Raw genomic sequence first — 24,102 nt, 5'->3', positions numbered from 1 at the left:
TCTCCTGTACAGGGTGCTTATTTTTTTTTAGAAGCCCCAAATTAAAAAAAAAAGTTACTTGTGGTAGATATCACAATTCCAACCCTTGATCTAAATCACTCGATGAAGCGGCTATACTTATACGATAAATCAAAATGCTTAATTGAGTAATTATTATTATTACGCTAATTAACCTTTAATGCATTGCTCTACGGCACATATTGCAATCTGGCAGCGTTTCGGTTTCGCACGTCGCGCGTCGTCGCGATGCTGTGAAGTGCGACCGTGACTCCGAGACACCGCCATCAGTTTATGCCATGCTTCCGTCCACACGCGAGCGTAACCCGCTCCGTTTTGTAAGCGCACAGACAAGATCGGTAGGCACGCTCGGCGCTTTTGCGGGCCTTCTTTGTGCCTGATCTGGGGTCCGATCACCGATGAGTGGCGAACATCCCACGACGGCTTGCCGTCCACCGCCAAGCCTGCTTTCGCTGTTAGGCCTCACCAACACTGTTTCGCCTGGTGCCAGCCATCAAAGTTACGATGTAGTGCTACTTAGACGCAGATCTATACAAAGTGGATGTACGGCTCTCAGCAAGCCGTACGGTCGGTGCTACTAATGTGTTTGAATAATCTAGGAGGTGCAGAAATCAGTCGGCGATTGCAAACGAATTAGTCTTTATCTAGTCTTGGCTACGAGCTATGCGATGCGACTTGCTCACGAAAACCGACGCTGCCCAATAAGAACTTTTTAAAATATTGCATATTGTTGCGCGCATAATCGGTACCACCGTTTTCTTTTTAATTTATTTAATAGTAAACTTGGGTTAAATGCTAATTTCGACTTGAAGTGTGGCTTCACATCATTGCGAATTTCGCCATGATGTGTGGTTTCACGGCAGCACGGATCATATTGCCGTGAAACCAACTCTAGGGCAAAGTTTTCTGCCATCAGCGTCGCCATCGAGGTAGCGAACAGAGCTGCCGGTCGATGATATGAAGCAGAAAATTAATGAATTCGCCGATGGAAGGCTATTTCTACAAACATTTCGGCATTGTATGCGTTTACGCGCGTTTCATTTTTGTCTTTCTTTCAAGGGTGTTGCGGCGTATGCGCGAAAAAGAAACATATATTTGTTCGTTTCAAATATTTCGAAACCTTCGAATACTGAAGTTCGAGCCGAGGCGAATCTCTAATAGCGCAATATTCGATCAGCTTTTTAAAAATGTCAAGTATTCGCAAACGTCAACTTAACACTACTTCCTTCTGTGGTGAGCCAAAGGTCGGGATGGTGTAAAGGGATGGGGGAAAACCGGATCTAAAACGGTGCCAGGTGTGAAGATTGTTGGCTATGTGACGAAGAAGATCGGCAGACTGAAAAGCCCCGTTGCCATCGCGTGGCACGTACCCAGTTCGTTCGCTGGCTGCGCCCGACCTGCTGGTGCTGAGTTTGTCGCTGCCGCTCTACAAGCCGAATAAACCCCCTTTACAATTGGTGGAGCTGCGGGGTACAACCAGAATTCTGGAACTTCGTAATCGGACACTGCAGCCCGTCTTCATAATGCCGGAAGAAGGACCACCACAACCACAACCCGCTGCCCCGGTGACTACCGTGGTCTGCCCCGGCCCGTTGCGGCAACGCGACCCACCCATCTTCAGTGGTACAGAAGACCATGATGTCGAAGACTGGCTCGCTGACTACGACCGGGTGAGCATCCACAACCACTGGGACGACACCAAAAAACTTAATTACGTATCGTTTTACTTGAGCGGTGTCGCCAGCGTGTGGCACCGCAACCACGAACGTGATCTGACGACGTGGACGGCCTTCAAGACTAACTTGACTGAGGTATTCGGGCGCCCCGCAGTTCGCAAGCTTCGCGCCGAGCAACGTTTGCGTGGCCGTGCGCAACAGTGCGGGGAGACATTTACGAGCTATATAGAAGATGTTGTCGACCTCTGCAATCGCGTTGACGTCGCAATGCCTGATGCCGAGAAGATCCGCCATATCCTAAAAGGCATTGAAGACGACGCCTTCCAGATGCTGTTGGCGAAAAATCCCTCGACAGTCTCTGAACTCGTCAGCCTGTGTCAAAGCTTTGACGAACTGCGCAAACAACGCGTAGCCACCCGCCAATCTACACCTCAGGCCACTTCAATGTCGAGCTTGGGTGCTGCCCCGGATAACACTTCGCTGCTGCTACAGATCAAGGAGTTCGTCCGTGAAGAGGTGGCTCGTCAGCTTTCCTTGATTCCATTTGCACACGGCCAGCCGAGTACTCCGTTGGCGCCCGCTCTCCAATCTCTTATCAAGGAGCAGGTAGCCGACCACATTTCGCCTTCTCTTCAACAGGCTCCGACGGCCGCTCCCCTGACGTACGCCGAAGTCGCGATGAGGCCTGCGCCACAGACCTACGGCCCCCTTCGCCCACCTTTGCGCCCACCCGTATCCCCTCCAGTCCGTCCACTGGCGAACTATGGACGACCACAAGACCATTGGCGCACGGAAGACAACCGTCCGATTTGTTTTTATTGTGGCCGTGCTGGACACGTGGCACGTCACTGTCGCCTGCTTACACCGAACGTCACGAACAATGCGCGTCCGTATGCACCACGTTTCCAACAACGCCGCAACTATTCGGACGCCTTTGAATCTCCTTCTGCCGTCGACACCGCATTCTCCGCCGCTCGCCGTTCACCTTCTCCTCGCCGCCGCTCGCTTTCCCCCATGCACCGGCGGCGGAGCCCTTTGCGCCAGGAAAACTAAATATCGCAGTTCAGGAGGCGAGAACTGCGGTGCCAGCGAAATGTATAAGGCCTCACATTTCTCCGAAGAATGTTATTGAAGTCGCAATCGAAGGAACATTGACGCTAGCACTTGTCGACACCGGCGCTGCACTTTCAGCGATAGATGCCCGTATTTGCCGCAAGATCGGAAAAGTGACGACGCCGCTTTCTGGACTGTCTCTTCGAACTGCCAACGCGCAGCACGTCGAGCCATCCGGCGCCTGCACTGCTCGTGTCGTAATTCAGGATGTCCTCTATATCATAGAATTCATCGTGTTGCCATCATGTTCACACGACGTCATATTAGGTTGGGACTTTCTCTCCACACATCATGCGATCATTGACTGCGCCCGCGCTGAAATCGAGCTGTTTCAGTTTTCGACCGATATTATCACTGACCATAAGGACCATTGTCGCAAAATCGCTGTTTCAGATGACACCGTTATACCTGCCTGGTCTTCCACTCTTGTCAGTGTCTCTTGCGAATCTGTAGATGACGGCACAGTACTCTTCACTCCGTCTGAACTCTTAGTTCGCCGCCGTTCACTACCACTGCCGTTCGCCGTCCTCGAGTTCAAAGCTGCTGCCTCTCTCATGTGCGTCTCCAACCCATCGGCTGAACCAATTACTCTACGCCGCCGTGAAAGCCTTGGCAGAGCAGAGCCACTGACCTCATCTTCGATTTTTGACACGATGGACGACTCCACTTATCTTGCTGCTCTCGAGGCATCGCCTCCTCAGTCACTGCCGCGTTCTTTTACGCCAGCTATTGCCAGTGACCTTACGACGAAACAGCGCGACGAACTTCTTCGCTTGCTCCAAGGCTTCTCTTCGTCTTTTGACTGCCAAGCAACATCACTCGGCCGCACAACGACTGTTTCGCACACTATCGACACTGGGAACCATGCACCAATTCGACAGCGTCCCTACCGAGTATCGGCGACTGAAAGGCGCGTTATCAATGACCAGGTGAACGATATGCTCAATCGCAGTGTCATCCAGCCTTCTAGTAGTCCTTGGGCATCACCAGTCGTCCTAGTTAAAAAGAAAGACGGCACCATACGATTTTGCGTCGATTATCGAAGGCTTAATAAGATTACCCGAAAGGATGTCTACCCGTTGCCACGTATTGACGACGCACTTGACTGTTTGCAAGGAGCGGAGTTTTTTTCCTCCTTAGATCTCCGTTCTGGCTACTGGCAGGTGCCCATGGCTGACGCTGACTGTTCAAAAACCGCGTTTGTAACACCTGATGGCTTGTATGAATTCACTGTCATGCCATTCGGTCTGTGCAATGCGCCCGCCACCTTCGAACGCATGATGGACGGCATCCTACGTGGCCTGAAGTGGCATACTTGCCTCTGCTACCTCGACGACATTGTCGTCTTTTCTCCTGACTTTCCGACCCATCTTCGGCGTTTACATCAAGTTTTGACCTGTCTCCGGAATGCTGGTCTCCAGCTTAACTTAAAAAAGTGCCGATTTGCAGCTCGAAAACTTACCATATTAGGCCACGTTGTCTCCAAAGAAGGCATTCTTCCTGATCCTGCTAAACTTCGCGCCGTATCCGAATTTCCAAAGCCCACTAACTTGAAAGCACTACGCAGCTTCATTGGCCTATGCTCTTATTTTCGACGTTTCGTTCGCAATTTTGCTACTGTGATCGCACCACTAAACCAACTTCTCCAAGGCGACAATGACCTCTCTGCTTGGTCGGAAGCCTCTGATGATGCCTTTCGGACTCTTCGTCACCTACTCACGTCTCCGCCAATCTTGCGCCATTTTGATCCCAGCGCACCTACAGAACTTCACACTGACGCCAGTGGTGTCGGCCTTGGTGCCGTGCTCGCACAACGCAAGAACCCTAATGCCGAATACGTCGTCGCCTATGCCAGTCGTGCCCTCACGAAACCTGAGGCCAATTACTCCGTAACAGAAAAAGAGTGCCTGGCTATCGTATGGGCTCTTCAAAAATTTCGTCCATATCTCTACGGTCGACGCTTTGACGTGGTGACGGATCATCACGCTCTTTGCTGGTTGTCCAACCTAAAAGACCCGTCGGGCCGCCTCGCTCGGTGGGCCCTCCGAATCCAGGAATACGATATCCGTGTCGTCTATCGTTCTGGACGCAAACACTCTGACGCCGATGCCCTCTCGCGCTCCCCAGTTCCTTCAGACACCAGCACTTCTACCGACAGACATGAAATCTCACCACTTGACATCCTGGACATGGCATCGGAGCAACAACAAGACCCATGGATCGTCATGCTGTTCGACTTTTTGTCGAATCCTCCGGCAACTTCGGCACCTCGAGCGCTACGCCGACAGGCGCAGCATTTCAGAATCCGGGACGGACTTTTATACCGCCGCAACTACCACAATGACGGCCGCAAATGGCTTTTAGTAGTGCCTCGCCACCTACGACAAGAGTTCTGCGCCGCTTTTCATTCTGACCCGCAGTGTGGTCACGGCGGAGTGTCAAAAACTTACACACGGCTTCGCCTACAATATTATTGGCGAGGGATGTACACCTTCGTCCACAAATATGTACGCTCCTGCATTGCCTGCCAGCGACGCAAATGTGTCCCACATCTCTCCACCGCACCTCTCCAACCACTTCCCTGCCCAGCTCAGCCATTTGACCGTGTCGGCATTGATATATATGGGCCTCTTCCATCTACTGGCGCTGGCAACCGATGGATTGTTGTCGCCGTAGATCATTTGACACGGTATGCTGAAACCGCCGCCTTGCCTGCCGCATCAGCAAAAGACATCGCCTCGTTCATTCTAAACAACTTCGTTCTCCGCCATGGCGCACCACGTGAACTGTTGAGCGATCGGGGCCGCGTATTCCTCTCAGATGTCCTGCAGTCACTCTTATCTGAATGCCAAATTATTCACCGCACTACTACTGCTTATCATCCACAGACCAATGGCTTAACAGAACGATTCAACAGAACTCTTGGTGACATGCTCTCAATGTATGTTGCATCTGACCACTCCAACTGGGACCTTGTACTTCCGTTCGTCACTTACGCATATAACACTGCCTCTCAAGCCACTACCGGATTCTCACCATTTTTTCTGCTTTACGGCCGCCATCCCTCCAGCACCATTGATACGGTTCTCCCGTACCGGCCTGACCCTGCTGAATGCTCACCTGTTGCTACGGTTGCTCAGCACGCCGAGAAATGCCGCCAACTGGCCCGTTCGGTGACGTCTGCTCAACAGTGCCGCCAAAAAGAACGCCATGACCTCAATCCTCCCCCTCACCCCTTCCCCGTCGACTCACTCGTGTGGCTTTGGGTCCCGCCTGTTGCTGCTCCTGGCCTTTCGTCCAAGCTCCTCCCGAAATACCACGGGCCCTACCGCGTGGTTGCACAAACATCACCAGTGAACTACGTGGTCGAACCCGTATCGCCATCTTCCGATCTGCGTCGTCGGGGGCGAGAGACTGTGCACATTGACCGGCTGAAGCAGTATTACGATCCGCCCACCTCTTCCTAGGTCGCCAGGATGGCTCCTCTTCAATTCCGGGGGTGATTGTGACGAAGAAGATCGGCAGACTGAAAAGCCCCGTTGCCATCGCGTGGCACGTACCCAGTTCGTTCGCTGGCTGCGCCCGACCTGCTGGTGCTGAGTTTGTCGCTGCCGCTCTACAAGCCGAATAAACCCCCTTTACAGCTAGAAAAGCGTCTTTGATGCACTCAGATCTCCCACCAGTAAGCTCATCGGTAATGTCTTTGGAAGCAGCTACAAATGGAGGCGCATGCATACTCCCTTGCCATAAGTCGGGGCTGTACTTAGCCAAAGTCTATTGAAAAAAATTACCATGGCAATTTACTGGTTGTATACGTCATTGAATAAGCCACCGCGGAAACTCTGTGGGTAACGGCATTGTGCTGTTGAGCACGATGTCACGGATTCATTGGCGGCCGCGGCGACTGCATTCCGATGAGAGCGGAATGCAGAAACGCTAGAGTTGGGTGTACGTTAAATAACCCCAGGTGGCCAAAATTAATCCGGACTTTCCTACTATAGCATGCGCATAACCTGATTGTAAATTTGGCACGTAAAAACTCCCAAAAGATGGAAGAATTTACGCCGCTAAAGAAATAGGTTGATATGGCTCGAAAAAGGCAATGTTGTCGTTAAGGCGACTAAAAAACTGGCTAAATTTAGACGCTTTCTCGTTAAGCTAACCACACAGTAAGATGTTGTGTCCAATTGACATGCATTAAAAGCTTTCTTGCATTGTACGGCTCATTCTGACGGAGGCTAAAAAATGCCAAGATATCAACTTGTTTACAGTTATGTTCCTTTCGGCAAGCTTCGGTCAATAGGCAAGTATAAGACGTAATTAGTAGTTGCAACGAGTCCTGAGTGCATTCTCGTTCCGCATTGAATTGCGAGATGCCGCTCGCCTTGGTAATATTTAATATCTACGTTCTGATTCATTAATCATGTAATCCGGTATCTGTCCGCGCTAATACGACTGCGCTGTGCTAAAATATCATCTTGCCTCGCAAGCGAAAGCGCGCATCCCATGTCCCATAAGCACATCCATATACAACAAACACCAATCGATCAGAGAGACATTGTATGGCACACCAGACGGCCGTACAGTGGAATATTGGATGTGGATAATGGAGGCAGATTGCATTTCTGATGATGTTATTAGAAGTCGTCCCTAAAATATTATCTACAGAAAATCTTCACCATTATTCGATTTGTCAGGCTGAAGCGTTTGTTGCTAAACGCAGCGCTTATCTGACGTAACTTCTCCAGTAATGACGCAGAATAAAGTGTCAGCCGCTTATTTCTGCATAAGCGAGACCGCACATAGAGGGAAGGGGCCGGAAGCTCGGATAATACGTTGCGCTGACGTAGGCGTCACATGATACCGAGTATTTGGACAATGACGTGGATTAATCTGTTCCTTCGCAAATGCACATAATGACGTTGTCAAGCAAGCGGACATAAGATGACAGAGGTGCGCGGTAGCGAGATCGATAATCCATAGTGACCTTTCCTAGAAATTATGTATAAACAGCCGCGCGTTTCGTGGTTCCACGCCTCTCGTTCAATTACTCATACTACGACCTCGCAATCATCGGAAGAAATGGATTTAATCAGCTTGTCACTTTTCTGGACGGCAATGTGCAACTCAAAATGTGCCGGTGCGTGCCTGCGTTATATAATAACATTAGAGTTGTTTATAGACGGTGATTAAATTTGCTAAACATGCATTCGCCGACTGCGCTAGCTGGCCAGTTGCACTCGCGCGTAAAACTCGCATACAGCTTTCTGTTGCTCAATACGGGCTACATAAAATTGTTTCTTCGAGCGTGAAAGAAGCCCACGAATACGCACAAGGTTGCCCCGCGCGCTCATGGCTCTCATATCCCAGGCATTGGCGCTTGAACTCTTTTTCATTCGGCGTTGATTGATTTATTGATTCATTGAAATATTTGAAATGTGCGCAACAGTATGACGCCAAGTTGTCTACAGCGTTAATGGTTTTGCGAATGAATTTTTGGGTTTTACATGCCAAAACCACCATTTGATTGTGGGTAAGCCGTAGTGGGAGATTGCGAATTAATTTTGCCAACCAGGGGATCTTTATAACGTGCCCCTAATGCACGGGACACGGGCATTTTGGATTTAACCCCCATCGAAATGCGGTCTCCGCGACCGGGATTTGATCCTGCGACCTCGTGCTTAGCAGCGCAACACCATAGCCGCTAGGCCACCGTGACGGGTTGGTGTTGTGAATGAAAGGAGGATGTGAGTTGAAGAGAATCCTTAGAGCTATCAAACAGCTCTCTAACAAGTTCCGGCCGGTCATAAGTACTTTTTTTAAATGTGCAGTTTTGTCAGAAGGCAAAGCATTGAAAGCGATAGCAAGCTTTAGCGTTACGCTTGAGCTTCCCGCACGGTGTTCCAACAATACGCGCGAACGACACTGCGCGACGCAACACGCGCTGCTGCTGCGCGGCATCGACAGCAACACGGAACGTGCCGGGCGTGTCACAACGCCGGCGCGATGAGGAACGCCCGCAGCCGCTTCACAGGAGTTGCACCTCGGTGAGGTACGAGATGAGACCGACGGAAAACCGCCGGCGTTTGGCGGTGCCCAATGAAAAGGATTCGACAGATTTAGCGTGACGTTTACCGTTCGTTCCGCCTAGGCCAATATATGCAACGCGGTGTGGTACGCGCACAGCTCCTCTACAGAAACGATAAGGTGTCCGCGCACTGGACTCATGCCAGCGGCCGAAGCCAGAAGGCGCTGTCCGCATTCAGGCAGAGCCGACTCAGCGCGTCCGCCTGGCTTCGGCGCTTTTGCAGCCAAACGCACTGTTCGTCTCCGGATGCCTCCAACGCGCCGTACGTGGGCGGCGCATGTGCCGTCGATACCAGGATAGCACGACGGCGGAACCAAGGACGACAGCGTGAACGCGCCTAGAGTGCCCGTGTAATCGCCATCCCAATAAAGAATTGCCCAAGGAATATAAGTATAACAATTTCCGATATGGCCCCCGCCGGACGCTGCCGTACCTCACCTATAGTGTCGTGAATACCAATATCTGTTTCAGAAGCTGATTCGCTCGTGTAATTATCCATAACTCTGCTTAGGACCATGTTACGCGACTACTAATACATAAATTGCCTGATAATTCAAACAAAAATATTTTGCTATGAAATTGAATTGATACGCGTCGACTGTATAGATAGATAAAGCAGCTTGAGAAGTAAGCCAGGGAGCTCAGTAGGATGAGTAAGCTCGTTGATCGTCCTTCACAGTGATAAAAAGTTCGCTAAATAACTTTTCCAGAAATTTTCATAAAAAAGCATGGGCACAGTTTTTATTAAGTGGTAGATATAAGTTGTAAAACTGCAAAATTACTAAACGCTGTAAATTAATCATATCAAACGTCAAAAGCAAGCAAGTAAGCAAGTAAGCAAGCAAGCAAGCAAGCAAGCAAGCAAGCAAGCAAGCAAGCAAGCAAATAAATAAAGTTGTGGCATTCTGGGCAAAACGTTATTTCCTCTGTATTGTTTTAAAACATAATGAGTTCCATTTGTGCGATAAACAAAATTTCGACACGTCCCGCATACCATGGTTGATGTTCAATCCCCATTTGTATAATTGAGTTTTTTTTTCACGCATGCGACGTAGTTGTACCGTGTAAATTAACTTTGTTCTGACATCCTGTCTTTAAGTTATGCTCAACGTGTTTGCCTAGCGGAAAAAAAAAACATTGAGAGAAAATGTTAGCTGCCTCGAGCTTCATTAACGAGCGCGAAAACCTTCGTTCGTGAACATCAGGGTTACCTTAATTTCACTACCGCTTACAGAGTGTTATCTTCTGCGAAAGGACCTCATCGCTGTTTTTCTACAATACAAAAGAACGGCAGAAATACGCTTTCGACGTTTTGTGTGTTAAAGGCACGCGTCACATCTTGTCACCTGTAAGGGGTGGAATATAACCGTCAAAAATAGGTTCATTCACAAAAGTTCAACAAACGAAACTAAAGTGTCTTTTCGTCTCCTTGCCTGTTCATTAGGCACTATTCGTAGCAACAGGGTCATTAGCATATCAGTGCGCTGACGTTTCAGGCCTTCTATAAACACAGCGATGCAGTCGCAAATGCACATTTAATCGCGCAAATAACGACAGTTTAATAGATGCATCTGCGGCTTACTCGGTCTAACTCACAGGTGCACGCACGCAAAATACGCTTTTAATTAACGCACGAACTCTCATAATCCTCTTTTGATTGATTATCTGCGGTGTCGCATTTTATGAGAGTTTCTAGATAACTGAGTGTGTTATGTGCGGGTTTAGTTTTATGATGCTCGAAAAGAAAATGCCTGCTCGAAAAACGGCATCCTCAGATCCTCAAATTATGTAATTAGATACATCAATGAGAGCAGAGAAATTGTAAACAATAATCCATAAAGCCGTAGTGGGTGCCGTAGAGCCGTAGTGGGTGCTAATGAGGCTATGTGGACAATGAGCCGTGAGCAAGGTTTCGAGGTTGTCGAAGTAAACAGGGAAGTGAGAAGGTGTGGTGGCTTTGAACGAGACGGGATCCACTTCAATTACGGGCTTGGAGGAGAAGTGCGCTGGCGACTTGCCGGTCACGCTGTTGCTTTTTTAGGGGACCCACGGGTGCTCAGGAAGCCAGAGTAGGTAGTAATGAAGAAGATGCCCTAGGGGAACCTCAGGATAGCGTCGCGTCAATAACAGAAAAAGGAGGGAAACAAGAAAGAGAGCTCGCCATGCAATAGGCTACATAAACATGTATGGCTGCAGAAAGACGGAAAAGTGGGCAGAGATTGAGGAGCAGTTAATTAGAGAGCAGATAGGGATGTATGCGGTTACAGAAACGCACCTTAGAGACTCCGAAGAGCCGCCAGTGATTGAGAACTATGTTTGGGAAGGGTGCAACAGAACTAAATCGGAAAGAAATGTAGGGGGAGTCGGAACGCCCATCCATCAGGGAGCCAAATGGAAAAGAGTAAATTCAAAATGTCAAAAGCATCTTTGGTTATCAGGTACAATGAGTTGAAAGAAAACTTGGCGGGGCGAAACGTATTTGTGGACTGGAAATAATTGCACAGAGAAGAATCAAGAGTTAGTAGAATGCTTCAGTGCTGGTATCAAGGGTATCGGAAATGATGCCGAAATTATCCTATTGGGTGTCATAAATGTCCACATACAGGATGTAGATGGCTATACCGACAACAACGAGAAATCAATGCTAGGTCTTTGTGAGCAACATAACCTAAATATCGTGAATACAGGGCCTAAATGGGAAACCGGCAATTGACCATTGATTACTCTCTGACGACAGAAGTAATTCATGATAATTTGAGAGAAATGTTCATTGACGAGGAAGGGTATAGCACCGTAGGAAGCAACCATAAACGCATCATTTTGAAAATGGATTATGTAGTTGGGAAGGAGAGCAAGGAGTGCAAAATGGCCAGTCCAAATTTGGACGCTCAACAAATAACAAATATAGTCACAAGAGTCGAGGAAGAACTTGGCAAATGGCCAAATAAAGAGTGGGAATATATGTAGTGAGCTTTTAAGAGTAGTAACGACAGAAATACGAAAAGAGAAACATGTTCGTTGGAAAGGAAAAAAGAAACCGGAAAGCTGGTGGAACAGGGAGATACGAGAAGCGATCGCCGAACGACAGAAAGCATCCCGAGAGCACAGGCAGGCAAAAAAAGCGCAGTTGCCGCAGGATGAAGTAGCCAGTAAATGGGAAATATAACGGGGGGAAATTTTATGGTTCAAATACTGGTGCAAGCAAAGATAAAAGGTGATAGTGAACGTTGGTTGTCAGAAATATGTGAGAAAAAGAAGGCCGCGCCTAGAATACCTAGAATATTCTTGAACCACAAGCTTATTAGGCAGGAAGTCAGCAACAATACACCATATCCTAGACGAGAATGGAAACAAACTGCAATGGGAAACGGCATTAAATTACAGCCGAAAATTAACAGCCGAATCTTTTCAAGGCAGTGACGAGGTTGTATTGCAAGGAAAAAAATGCATGAAAGAGAACCAGGTGCAAAAGGAGCCGGTGCTGACAAATTTCCACTGGAAGAAAGCCGAAGAGAAAATTCCTAAGCACGCAGCCACAGGTCTAGACGAGATTCCCGTTAGGTTGGTTAACGTACCAGGACCAAAAAGTAAGGAATCTCTAGTGATAGCAGTGGAAAAAACTTTAAAAGATAGACGAATACCAGACAGTTGGTGACAAAGTAGAATGAATTTAATTTATAAAGGTAAAGGGGAGAAATATAGATTTCATTCGTATAGACCGTTGACCGGCCATTACATGGATAAAATACAGGTTAGCAATGCAGGCAATCAAATTAAAGCTGCAAGCATCGGCAGCGAATAATGGCATTTTGGGAGAACTTCAGAATGGCTTCAGAATAGGTAGGCGTTTGGATAACTTATTTGTTCTTACTCAGTGTATTGAAATATCAAGAGTAGAAAGCGGACCGTTATAATGCCGCAGAGAGCTCTCCACATGCCAGTTACGAGCACTCTCGTGAGGCGCCTTTCCAAGCGTCTCATCGCTAAAACCCATTACTCGTCGCATCGCCATTAGAAGAGCGCCAGCAACGCCTCGCGCATGGCGATACAGCGCGTGTCTCCCGTGCAAGCGCTCACGGCAGCGCCCGAGTCTGCCGTCCAATGAGAAGCCACGGCGTGGCTCTTGGCCTTCGGGGTGCGTGAAAAGTGCGTTCGGCGGAGAGACGCGGTTGACTGTGGAATAGGCTCCTGCTAACTCTTCTTTTAAAGTGTGCGAATGCTTAATATTGAGTTTCCGGGCACAAGTTCGCCCACAATAAACCAGTGTGTTTAGTCCGCTTCATTGAAGAGTGCTACGATCTGTGCCCTTTTTAGACATTACAGGGGCGTATGACAACCTAGACGGCAACATTTTGTGAGACATTCTGCAATGAAAGGCTTGGGCGACGATTTTCTACAGCTTTGAGAGAGATTTACCTAGAAAATACCGTTTGCGTTGAATGGGAAGGGACGAGAAGCGAGGAGAAAGTTCATATCAACAAGGGACTGAGGCAGGGGTGCCCTTTATCCCCACTACTGTTTATGATGTACATGGTGAGGATGGAGAGGGCGCTAGAAGGAAGTAATATCGGGTTTAATCTCTCACACAAACAGACGGGTACAGTAGCAGAGCAGCAGCTTCGAGAGAGACAGCAAATGATAAAGGAAAGGTAGGGAGGTTAACCAGGACTGAGCCCGGTTGGCTACCCTACACTGGGGAAAGGGAAAAGAGGACGGAAAGATTAAAAGAAAAAGAGAAAGTCCACTGGGGATATCATTCGGTCACTCAGTCCGGATCACAGACGCTGACTCAATCCGGAGCTTTCAAATATCGCAGCAGCGCTTTAGTGGCCTTCTTTAGCTGCGATATGCGAGGCCATGGTCCCAGGATCTTGTTCAAGGTGAACGGCTTTCTATCTAACTGATTGAGAGCAGTGCAGAGGTCACGTCTTTCATTTTCAAAAGATGGGCAGTAGCACAGTAGATGTTCTATAGTTTCCTCGACACCACAGACATTGCACTTGGCGCTGTCAGCCATTCCAATTAAAAAAAAGTATATGCATTGGAGAATGCGACGTCCAAGCGTAAGCGGCACAACAGCTTCGAGGTTTTTTTTTATGCGGACGACATTTTTGTTGCTAGCTAACCAGCAAAGGGATTTGCAACGTTTGGCTAATATTTGTGGACAGGAAGGTGAGAATTTAGGTTTGAAATATAGCGTTAGAAAATAAGGTGAACCGACCGACCGACTGACCGACCCAGCTACCGGCCGACCGGCCGACCGTATTTGTCGCGCAAGCTAATTGCTTCTACCCCTGAGGTAAACAGAGCTGTAAATATGTGGACAACAAAACTCCGTGCATGGATCAAGCGAGCAGTAATACATATATGGTGTGCACGAGACGATGTGACGTAATGCGTGCGCTATGTGCGGTTCAGAATGTGAATGACGAAATACTCGTATAATGAATATTGAAAGCAAGCAAACATGATTGAAGGCATGCGAGGGAAGTCCGAAAATTCTATGTTATCGTAACAAGCGAAGACTGATATTGTTACAGCGTTGAAAACATGCATCATGTTCGCTAAAATCAATGTAAAGATATGGAAACCATGTAGAAGGTTTTCCAAAGCAGCGAAACGGCTGCGGAAACGTGCTCGAACGTGGTGGTAATTTTCCCCTTGCCCGTTCATTCGATGATATGGTGCGAAACTCTGCAGATTTGTTTTTATTGCACCAACACGCCATTTCACCTTTCCATGGCGTCACGTGGCTTCAGCTTTCCTATCGCCTATCTATCCATTCATAGCTGCATGAACGAAACATTTAATCTATTAACCTATTAACGAAAAATCAGGCACTTCAGGGGCATCAGGACAACATTATGTCGCGATTAATGTTACTCGCGCACCACTGGGAACGAGGAATGGGGAACAAGTGGTGCGCAAGTGGTACGCAAATAACATTGACCATGAATTGTAACCAACTGGCACAAACCAGCGCCATTCAGTCGTGGTTAACTTCGTGTTAACTTCTTTTTTATTGTTAAAAAAATATATCGCCATGGTCCACACCAACGCATATTCAGGTTATGCTCCATCTGCAACAGAGTTTGCTGCTCTCCTGCATATAGCGTCTGATTAAATATGTGTTCACAGTTCATTACACCTCACCTGTCATGTCAATCCCTGTGTCGCCCTTTCCACTCATTTCTGCCGGGACGGCCGCGCATTTCAGCGTGCAGTTGCTGTCGGCTATTTATTCCCTGAAACGTTGATCTCGCTCGCGAAACCAAAATGAAGACATTTCATGCCCGGCTGACAAAAGCGAGAACACGCGCTGTTCTAGCTCAAAATGGAAATAGGAGATTTATACCTGAAAAAGACGCCTGTGCGATAGCATCGCATATATAGTTCATCCGACGTAAGATAAACAGCTTCAGCGGGACACAGCTGGCTGCGAATGGAGGCGGCGTTTAGTGAAGGTCTCTGCGTGGCGTCAGAAAGCGTAGACGTTCTGGCGCGTGATGGGTTTATTAGTGCGAATATCATTCTTAGGCTACGTCACCCACCGTAGATATATGCAGTAGGTGAGGTGCATAAAGGAGCATTCGCCAATACGATGTGTCACTACATCGCTTGAATTCTAATGTATTGACGCTGGCAGTCATCTTGAGACATTACCGTGTTTTGCGAGTATTTTACTACTACCACTGCCACTACAACAACGAGAATGGAGCTAGTGCAGCGGCGCATGTGATAATGGCTCTGAATATCTCACGGGCTGCGCCAGACTTGACCGCGCCGTGTCTTCTATGGCATTTGCAAGTGTCGCCACTGCAGCAGCTTTGCGGAAACTGAATTGCCATCACCCTCAACCTGTCCTTCTCTCTTCGGACAGCGAGGCTGCGCTGCGACTATTAGAGCGCGGGCTTCCCCTCGACAAGTGTATTTAGAGTACATGGCATGCGGTTAAAGATCTTACAGAAAGTCGGATTTACCATTGTGTTCGAGTGGGTACCTTCCTAAATCGTCGCAGCAATCGACGAGGCCGCTGACAGTGTGGCGCGCAAAGCGCTGCAGTTCAAGCCAACGAAGAAGGCTCCCCGGTACGCAAAGAGATACATGAAGAAGGCCATCTTAAGCCACTTCCGTTCGTGGTGGTCTCCACCACGGCGGTCTTGTGTAATTTAAGAATTGATGCCGCTCTCCTAAATTTATCTTATTACCCTAAAGGTCCGCTGGTGGGGCCACTACAAAGGGGAGGAAACCATGTGGTAAACGGTTGAAGATGACTACGTAACGGCAAAAAAAAAGTATAGACTTTGCATAAAATATACCAAGAATAGCATCAGTACAGGGTCAGCGCGAACTCCAACTTGGCGGTGCAAGACATGACTTGACCCATCATCGTTGCGTGGGCATTGACAACGTCTTGGTGACATCGAACATTACATGCTAAAGTGTCCTGAATTTGATGCAGAACGTAAGCTATTAATGGATAATATTAATAACTCAAGCTCAAGACGGCACCACAATCAAATGCTAAGGATAGTTTGTTCTCGCGAGCACATTAGATATTCAGGAGGGAGGTGCTTCGGTTCCTCCTAAAGTTCCCCTGCGTTAAACAGTTGAAAAGTGAATTATGAGCCGTGTGGGTCGTCGTGGTTTGGAAAAGGCGCGACGCGTTGAGCTGAGTGCGAACTTGTTTTTGACATCTGGTGCTCTCAAATGGACTGCGAAATGTTTCAAACCGTTTCAAACCGTTGATGGGTGGCGTTCACACGGAGTCGCCAACTTTTGCAAGGCTGCCTGCAGCGAGCAACATCCCTCCTCCTCGTGGGACGGGTTCTGTCGGAATTTTCATACTTCCAGTCCACTACAGGTGCGGTTCGGTTTCGTTTCCTCTCTTCTGCTATGCATCAGAAATTTCTTGCACGCGCGTTACGGGTATGACATTGATAACTCCAGCCTTCCATCAGCGTCATAAGGAAGCGAAGGGCTTTAGGCGTAAAGAACTGGTGTGTTGCTTATTCGTCATGCCTTGACTATAAAGCAATGTTCCCCATACCATTTGTGGCTGTTGTTGCTCTCCTGAATAGCTGTACCCTATGTTGGAAATCGCCGTACAGCGCAGGTACGAGGATAAAGAAGATTGTGTAAACACGCGCGCGTTCGGCTATAGCTAGGCTCGGGCTAGGGTGACTATTAGGCTGTGATGCACGCCATGTTTGGACGATTTCGCGCTTGTCGCCGAAAAATTAGCGGTCTGGCCCGAAGGGCGAAGCAGTAATAACGATAGCAAAATTTAGCCTTCCGCTTGAACTCCTCTGACGGTGTTCTAACTGTACGTGGGTCCATCTAATGCGGAAGCGACATACGAGAGTGCGCCAAAGTGCACCAAACCAACTGTTAACCTAGTAGGGTGCACCAAACCTACTATTATCCTTACTTCGTACAGCTATCTACTGATTTGCTATCGCAATCGGTGCTTCGCCTTCCCGGCGGAACTGCGAATTTCTTTTTTCTTGTCTTTTATGCAACATGTTCTCTCTGCTATACGCCCCTTCGGCCTGGTCGCGCCGGCCCTGCTGCTGCCGGTCGTGCTGGAGCTGGCCATGCTGCCTGCGCCGAGGAGCGGTACATGCGCCCTCGTATGGAAGTTCACACCTTGGCCGCCGTACAGCACTCCGTATATATATAGCGTCCCCTGCGATGCGGTTACATGGCATACGGATCGTCTATGCTGCCCTTCGACAACTGGCTTGCCGGCTACTACCAGCGGCGAGACAAGTTCAGGAACTACCCGTACTTCGCACACTGCTCCAGAGGATTGTACAACCTGCTGCCCTACCCGCCGTGGTTGCTCAGTGGCTATGGTGTTGGGCTGCTGAGCACGAGGTCGCGGGATCGAATCCCGGCCACGGCGGCCGCATTTCGATGGGGGCGACATGCGAAAACACCCGTGTACTTAGATTTAGGTGCACGTTAAAAGAACCCCAGGTGGTTGAAATTCCCGGAGTCCTCCACTACGGCGTGCCTCATAATCAGAAAGTGGTTTTGGCACGCAAAACCCCATAATTTAATTTTTAAACCTGCTGCCCAAGCCTTCGATACACGATATCATATACGGGAGTCGTAAGGGACGGGCACGGACGATTAAGCTACTGAACAAAGTAGCTGAAATAACACGTGGGCGCTTCGTCACTGGAAAGCGTGCTCCGCGGTTTAAGCACGCAAGAGTGGAAAAAGAAGGGACTCGCTCCGAGTGCGCGAGCTACCAAGTTGCAGCACCGTTCCTTGGAAATGTCAGCGCGAAAGCATTGACTGGTTTGGCGCAGATTCCGGGAGAACCTATGCTACAAGTTAAAGTATGTAAATATTTTTTTCTACTGTAGATTCCGTAGTGCCAGGGACGTGGTCTATGTGGACGCTGCGGAGTACGCAAATAGACAGAGTATGTCGATAGTTGCTACGAGTCTAGAGGGTGACTGCAGAGTTAGTGGGACGGTAAAAACAGGGAAGGCGGAAGTGGCGGAGGAGGCTGCCTTAGCATTGGCTTCCACGGAAGATAACATCGTAGTAAGCGACTGCAAGATAGCCGTCAAGAACTATGCCAAAGGAAGAATCTCGCCGGAAGCGCTGAGAATTCTAAACAACTTTCGTGAACATCGCGACATTCCCATTATATGGGCGCCCACACACTCCACCCTTCCGGGAACGAAATAGCGCACAACCTGGCTCGAGAACTGACAGGCCGAGCAGGTGACGCGCAACAAATAGAGGGAAAGGAGAGAGACCGAATGACCAGCTTTAACGAGATCACCAAAACACTATAAATTGGGAAGGGCCCATTTCCCACCCGCCGCACTTCTCGCTGAGTAGACGCCAAGCGACGGCATGGCGCCTCTTACAAACAGATACATATCCGAACCCGGTGGCCTACCACCGTTACTACGCGGACCTTTACACGGATAGATGTAGATTTTGTCAAGAAAGGGCGGACCTACAACATATGGTTTGGGCTTGTCCTCGGACACCCATACAGAAAGAAATAAACAAGACCAGAGAGCAGTGGGAGACCGCGTTGCTCAGCTGTGAACCGGAAGACCAACTCAAGGCAATCCAGCAGGCCGAAGATGCCGCCAGGGCCCAAGGGTTAGGCCTAGGTCTCAAGTGTGCTGTGCACAAATAAAATTTATTCCTCCTCCTCCTAGTGAGTGAGTGTTTGGTCATCGCATCATGCCCGATTGCATATAATGCAGCACGATTACCCTACAATAAAAATGCAGTGCTTGTGTTTAATGTTCTACTTTTGCCGCGGCAAGTGCACCACAGCTTGATTGAAACCTTTATCTCTTTACCTTTTATTGTAATAGCAATTATATGGACACTCCAGGCGCATTCCTGCCGTCGGCGTCGCCGTGAGGCTTCGTATAAAGTCCAAGTGCGATAAAATCGCCGAATGCTGTGTGTGCGAGTGAAAGCTTGCGAGGGTGAGCCGGCGAACGCGGTTCAATCGCGCGTGCGCGAGCGAGATTGAACCCCTTTCCTGATGATAGTGATCTAAAGAAAGGAAAGACGCTTGATTCTGCAACCCATGAGGGACCCTCTCCAGCGGCTCGCGAGGCAGGGGGGGTCAGGCGAGGGAGGAGGGGCGTTCTTCTCCGACGGCTGCTAAGGTGCCTTGATGTCCTCCTCGCCCAAAGTGGAGACAACCGCGGTGTCTACTACGGCGTTGGCCACGCGAATCGCAGACGCCCTAGTAGACGCCTTTGACGGACACCGTAGGGACGCATTGTCAGCGCTCGTCTCTTAAAAGTGATATGTGACGTTGCCAAAGTGCGCGCCCACGTGGGCCTCCTCTTCAAAGCGATCTGCGATGTCTGCAGAGTACGCGTAGTGCCGATAGCTTCGTATAAGCTGCGATTTCGACTTTTCGTTCGAGTTAAAGCGAAAGGTGCACCAAGGTCAATTCGCTTGCTGCTGGCGCGATTCCTCACTCCAACAATTTGACAGCGAGTCCATGTCTACCTGTGCGCACGTGTCATCGTGCTTGTCAGTTTAGTTCAAACACGCTGGCGGGCTAGTTGGTTTGAATCCATGATAGAATGTTTAAGCGCGACTGAACAAGGACGTAGAAAGAAGCAGATGCGCAAGGACATCGCTATCTCTGCGTGTCTCTTTCTTCCTACCATAGAGTTTCTCACTATAACACCTAGAGGGTAATCTGGCGCCACCGTCTATGAGAGTTTCTTAAGGGGGCACCATGCTGTCATGGGAATGACAGTATATGTGTCCGTGAGGCTCGTGTTGGCTGGTGGTATAAGAGGCTTCGTCTAAAACGTGGATATGGCTACGCAAATAACGCGTTTTCAAAGTAAAATCTTCATAAAATGTTTCCATTCACGCATATTACATATTTACTCACCCACAATGGACGACCAAGCGAAGAAAAGCAAGAACAGATGACCAACTGTTTCAAAGCGAGAGCGAACCTTGTCGTCTGTCCTACAACTTTAGCGGCCCGCTGATACTTTTTACGTAACATGTAGTTGTACATACAATAACATGTTCTCATAGTTAAACAAAACATGTTTTCGAGTAATAATAAAGCTAAAACAGCTCTTCACGTGCTGTTTTAGTAGAAAATGAATCATTGTGACAGACGGAACGGTACTTGTCAAGCGCGTCTTCAAGATCTCCTATCTTACGAGAACGATGCCACTCCGAAGTCACAATATACCGGCATTCCCATGCATACCACAGCGCAGCAGCGCCAGATTTCCCTCTAGGTAATGTAGTGAGAAACTATGCTTCCTACATCCTCCTTCAGTAACGCTTACACATTCTATCATTGTTAATTTATTTAGTAAGCGAATGTTTACAAGTTCATACGGCCGATAAAGCTAATATCCTTACTTCGCATAGCTGTCCTCTAATTTATCGCAATCGATGCTTGACCTTACCGGCTAAACTGCGATTTTTTTTTTTTTTTGTGGTTGTTTTCAGGTGAGCTGCATTTGTATTATTCGTCGATGCTGCAGCTTTTTCTTTTTTTATTCCGGTTGTTTAACTTTTGGGTGGAATAATTGTTTTTTAGAATTTTCTTTGTTGACGTGTATATAACTACGGCCCAAGTTCGATCATTCTACCATGTATTTTATCATGCATTTTTGTTCGTGCTCATGCTAATTGTCCCTGCTTTGCCAGTGTTTGTTTGTTGCCATAATTGTACCTTATTTACTATACACTTCTCCCTTATGTAATGCCGTTGCAAGAATGCCTTTAGAAGTACTTTGATATAATTGAAATAAATAAATGTCACTTTGCCTCCTGTGCCAGCTCGTGGCGGTGCCTGCTGCCGTAGTGACTTACCACAGTCGGAGCCATCGCTGAAGAGAATTTTTATAACCCCTGAAGTAGGTCCCGTGATAATGTATGAACGCCGGGAAAAGTCTCCTCACCGCGTAAAGCCTACAAAAGTACCTCACAGCTATCGTCTTGCTGCTACACATTTGCATTTTGTGCAATGATCCGCGCGCCGGCACGGACAGGCTTGGACCATCAGGTGTTTGAGCACTGTAGTAGCCTTGTACCAAAGCATTGTGGACATGTGGGAAGCATGACTACACGTATGCAAATGTCTGATAGGTCGTTATTTCTCTTGCAAGAAAAGAAAGCGAGCGGATGCAGAGATATGATACCCACTTAGAAAACGTATATATACATACACACGCACACACATTATATACACATACACATATATACACACATATATATATACACACACACGCACATGCCAGGGCAGAAGGGTGCCTCGAATGGCAGTATGCTCACAACTGTCCCGCGTAAATCGAGTGCCATAGGCATGCCGAAGCTAATAAAGGTGATCATTAAGTGTTTTCAGTGTATCGGTGCTTGAAGCCCTCGAACAGTGCCTGCCATTGACTGGTAGCCTTTGAAATGGCACTGAACAGTTTGAAGACAAATGTGTTTGGTCTTATTCAGTCAAACGCGCATGTGAGCACTGCTAGCGCGCAGCGGAAAGAAGTCATTTCCCGCCCGTCAACTGAGGATAGAACGTGATTGGGTATCAAGTTCGAGTACAAAGGGCGCCTCTGTCTGACTGCAAAACGTTTATATAAGTTTTGCACAAACACTAGGTGGGCGCCTCCTTGCGGGAGCCCATTGGGGTCGACTACCGCCCGGGCCCGCTCGACCAAGGCCCGTTGGGCCGTCAGGTCAGAGCAGCCGAGCAGTCCTCCCGGGAAGAGTTTAATAGGGGGGTTAGATTTGGGGTTTTTTTTACATGCCCACACCATGTGGAAAATGTCTGAGGACTTTTCCTCACAATGCGGGCACTTCTTCGTGCAAGCGGGGTCAAAGTATTTTAAGACTGCCGGGCACAGTAGCGTTTTGGTGTAAAGGCGAAGGAGAATGCTTTCCTATGCCTTTGTGAGGCTCTTACAGGGCTTACGATAGATGGAATGGCCAGATTGGTAAGGGCGCCCAACATGGAAAGAACTTGAGGTAGAGGCTTGAGCTTTCAACAAGATCTGCTTTCAACAAGATCTGGAGGAGAAGGAGGAGGAGGAAAAACTTTATTTGCTCTAATGGTGTAGAAATTAGCGGTGGCAGAGGTGGTCGGCCATCTTCACGGTCTTCTTCCCCATCTGCGCAGGGTCGACGCCCCTATTCCAGGGCACCACTGAGGGTGGCTACTCGGCGAGCGTGCCTTACTAGTCCATGCTGGACTTTCGGGTCGCTGCTGGAGAGCACCCTCTCCCACTGCTCCGCACTCGGGTCTTTTATTTGAAGGAATTGCTGATTCTGAACGCATTCCCATGTAATGTGATATAAGGTGGGCTTGGCGCCGCACCAGGGGCAAATGTCTCTATACTGGGTGGGAAACATCTTGCTTAGTGTGTTTAGGTTTGGATATGTTCCTGTTTGCAGCCTCCTCCAGGAGGTTGCTTCATGCTGATTTAGGCTGTTGTGGGGTGGAGGGTATTTGATTCGGACCCCCTTATAGTAATTCAATATGTCTGAGTAGCTTGGGTTGACTGGTATGGGTTCCTCAGGATCGGTGCTTGTGGCCGCTCGGTTTGTGTGCTCTCGAGCTGCCTTGTCCGCCCTTAGGTTCCCTTCTATTCCAGCGTGTCCCGGTACCCAGAAAATTGTATGCCTGACTTTGTTGTTAGCCCTGCAGGAGCGGAGGATGTGAAGCGCTCTGCGTCCTACTCTGCCGTTCATGTAATTCCGACACGTAGCTTGCGAGTCGGTGAGTATTGTTAAAGACCTTTCGGATCGGTAGCCCTCCACTGCCGCTAGAGCTACGGCTATTTCCTCAGCTTCCGTTACCGAGCAGTCCTTCATTGATGCGCTGCTGATCTCTTTGTAGTCCTGGCTTATTACTATCGCAGCTGTCTTTACCATGTTTGTGCCTCTTTGCTTGGCGTATACTGCAGCATCTGTGTATACTGTTGTGTTTTTTGTGGCCAGGTACTTTTCGACGTATTTCGCCCTTGCGTCCCTTCGCGCCGTGTGGAGGTTTGGGTCCATGTTTTTGGGTATAGGGCTAACAGTGAATGTTTTCCGATATTCATCAGGAATCCCCTCCGTTCTTTGGGTTTCTTTGATTGATTCCGCGAAGCCTAGCCTCATTAGCAGTTCCCTTCCCGTTTTGGTTTGCTGGAGTCTCATGAGCTGTGCGATACTTTGGGCTTCTTTTAATTCTTCGAAGGTGTTGCTTAAACCAAGTGCCATTAGTTTCTCTGTCGATGTATTGTTCGGCAGGTGAAGTGCTGTTTTGTACGCTTTGCGTAAAATTGTGTCCGCTTCTTGTATTTCCTGTTTGGTGCAGTTGAAGTACGGGAGTGAGTATGCGACTCTGCTGACCACCAGGTTGCCAACCAGCTTAAGTGTGTCTCCTTCTTTCATCCCATATCTCTTTTGTGACACCCGCGTGATCATGCGTGCTATTTGGGTTGTTGACTGCTTGAGCGTTTTCAGCGTGTGGGTGCAGCGCTGGTTGGATTGTACCCACATTCCAAGGACCCTGATTTGTTGGCTTTCCGGTATCGGCTGCCCCTTTAGCCATATGTTAAGGCTTTCTTTGCTTTTCTTGCCCCGTGTAATTCTCAGAAGCTCGGATTTCTCCGTAGAGCACTCAAGGCCTCTTTCCCCGACATATTCTTCCACGCAAGTGGCTGCTGCTTGCAGATA

This window comes from Dermacentor albipictus, chromosome 3 (assembly GCF_038994185.2).
Source record: "Dermacentor albipictus isolate Rhodes 1998 colony chromosome 3, USDA_Dalb.pri_finalv2, whole genome shotgun sequence".
NCBI lineage: Eukaryota > Metazoa > Arthropoda > Arachnida > Ixodida > Ixodidae > Dermacentor > Dermacentor albipictus.
Note: the sequence above shows the minus strand (reverse complement) of the source record.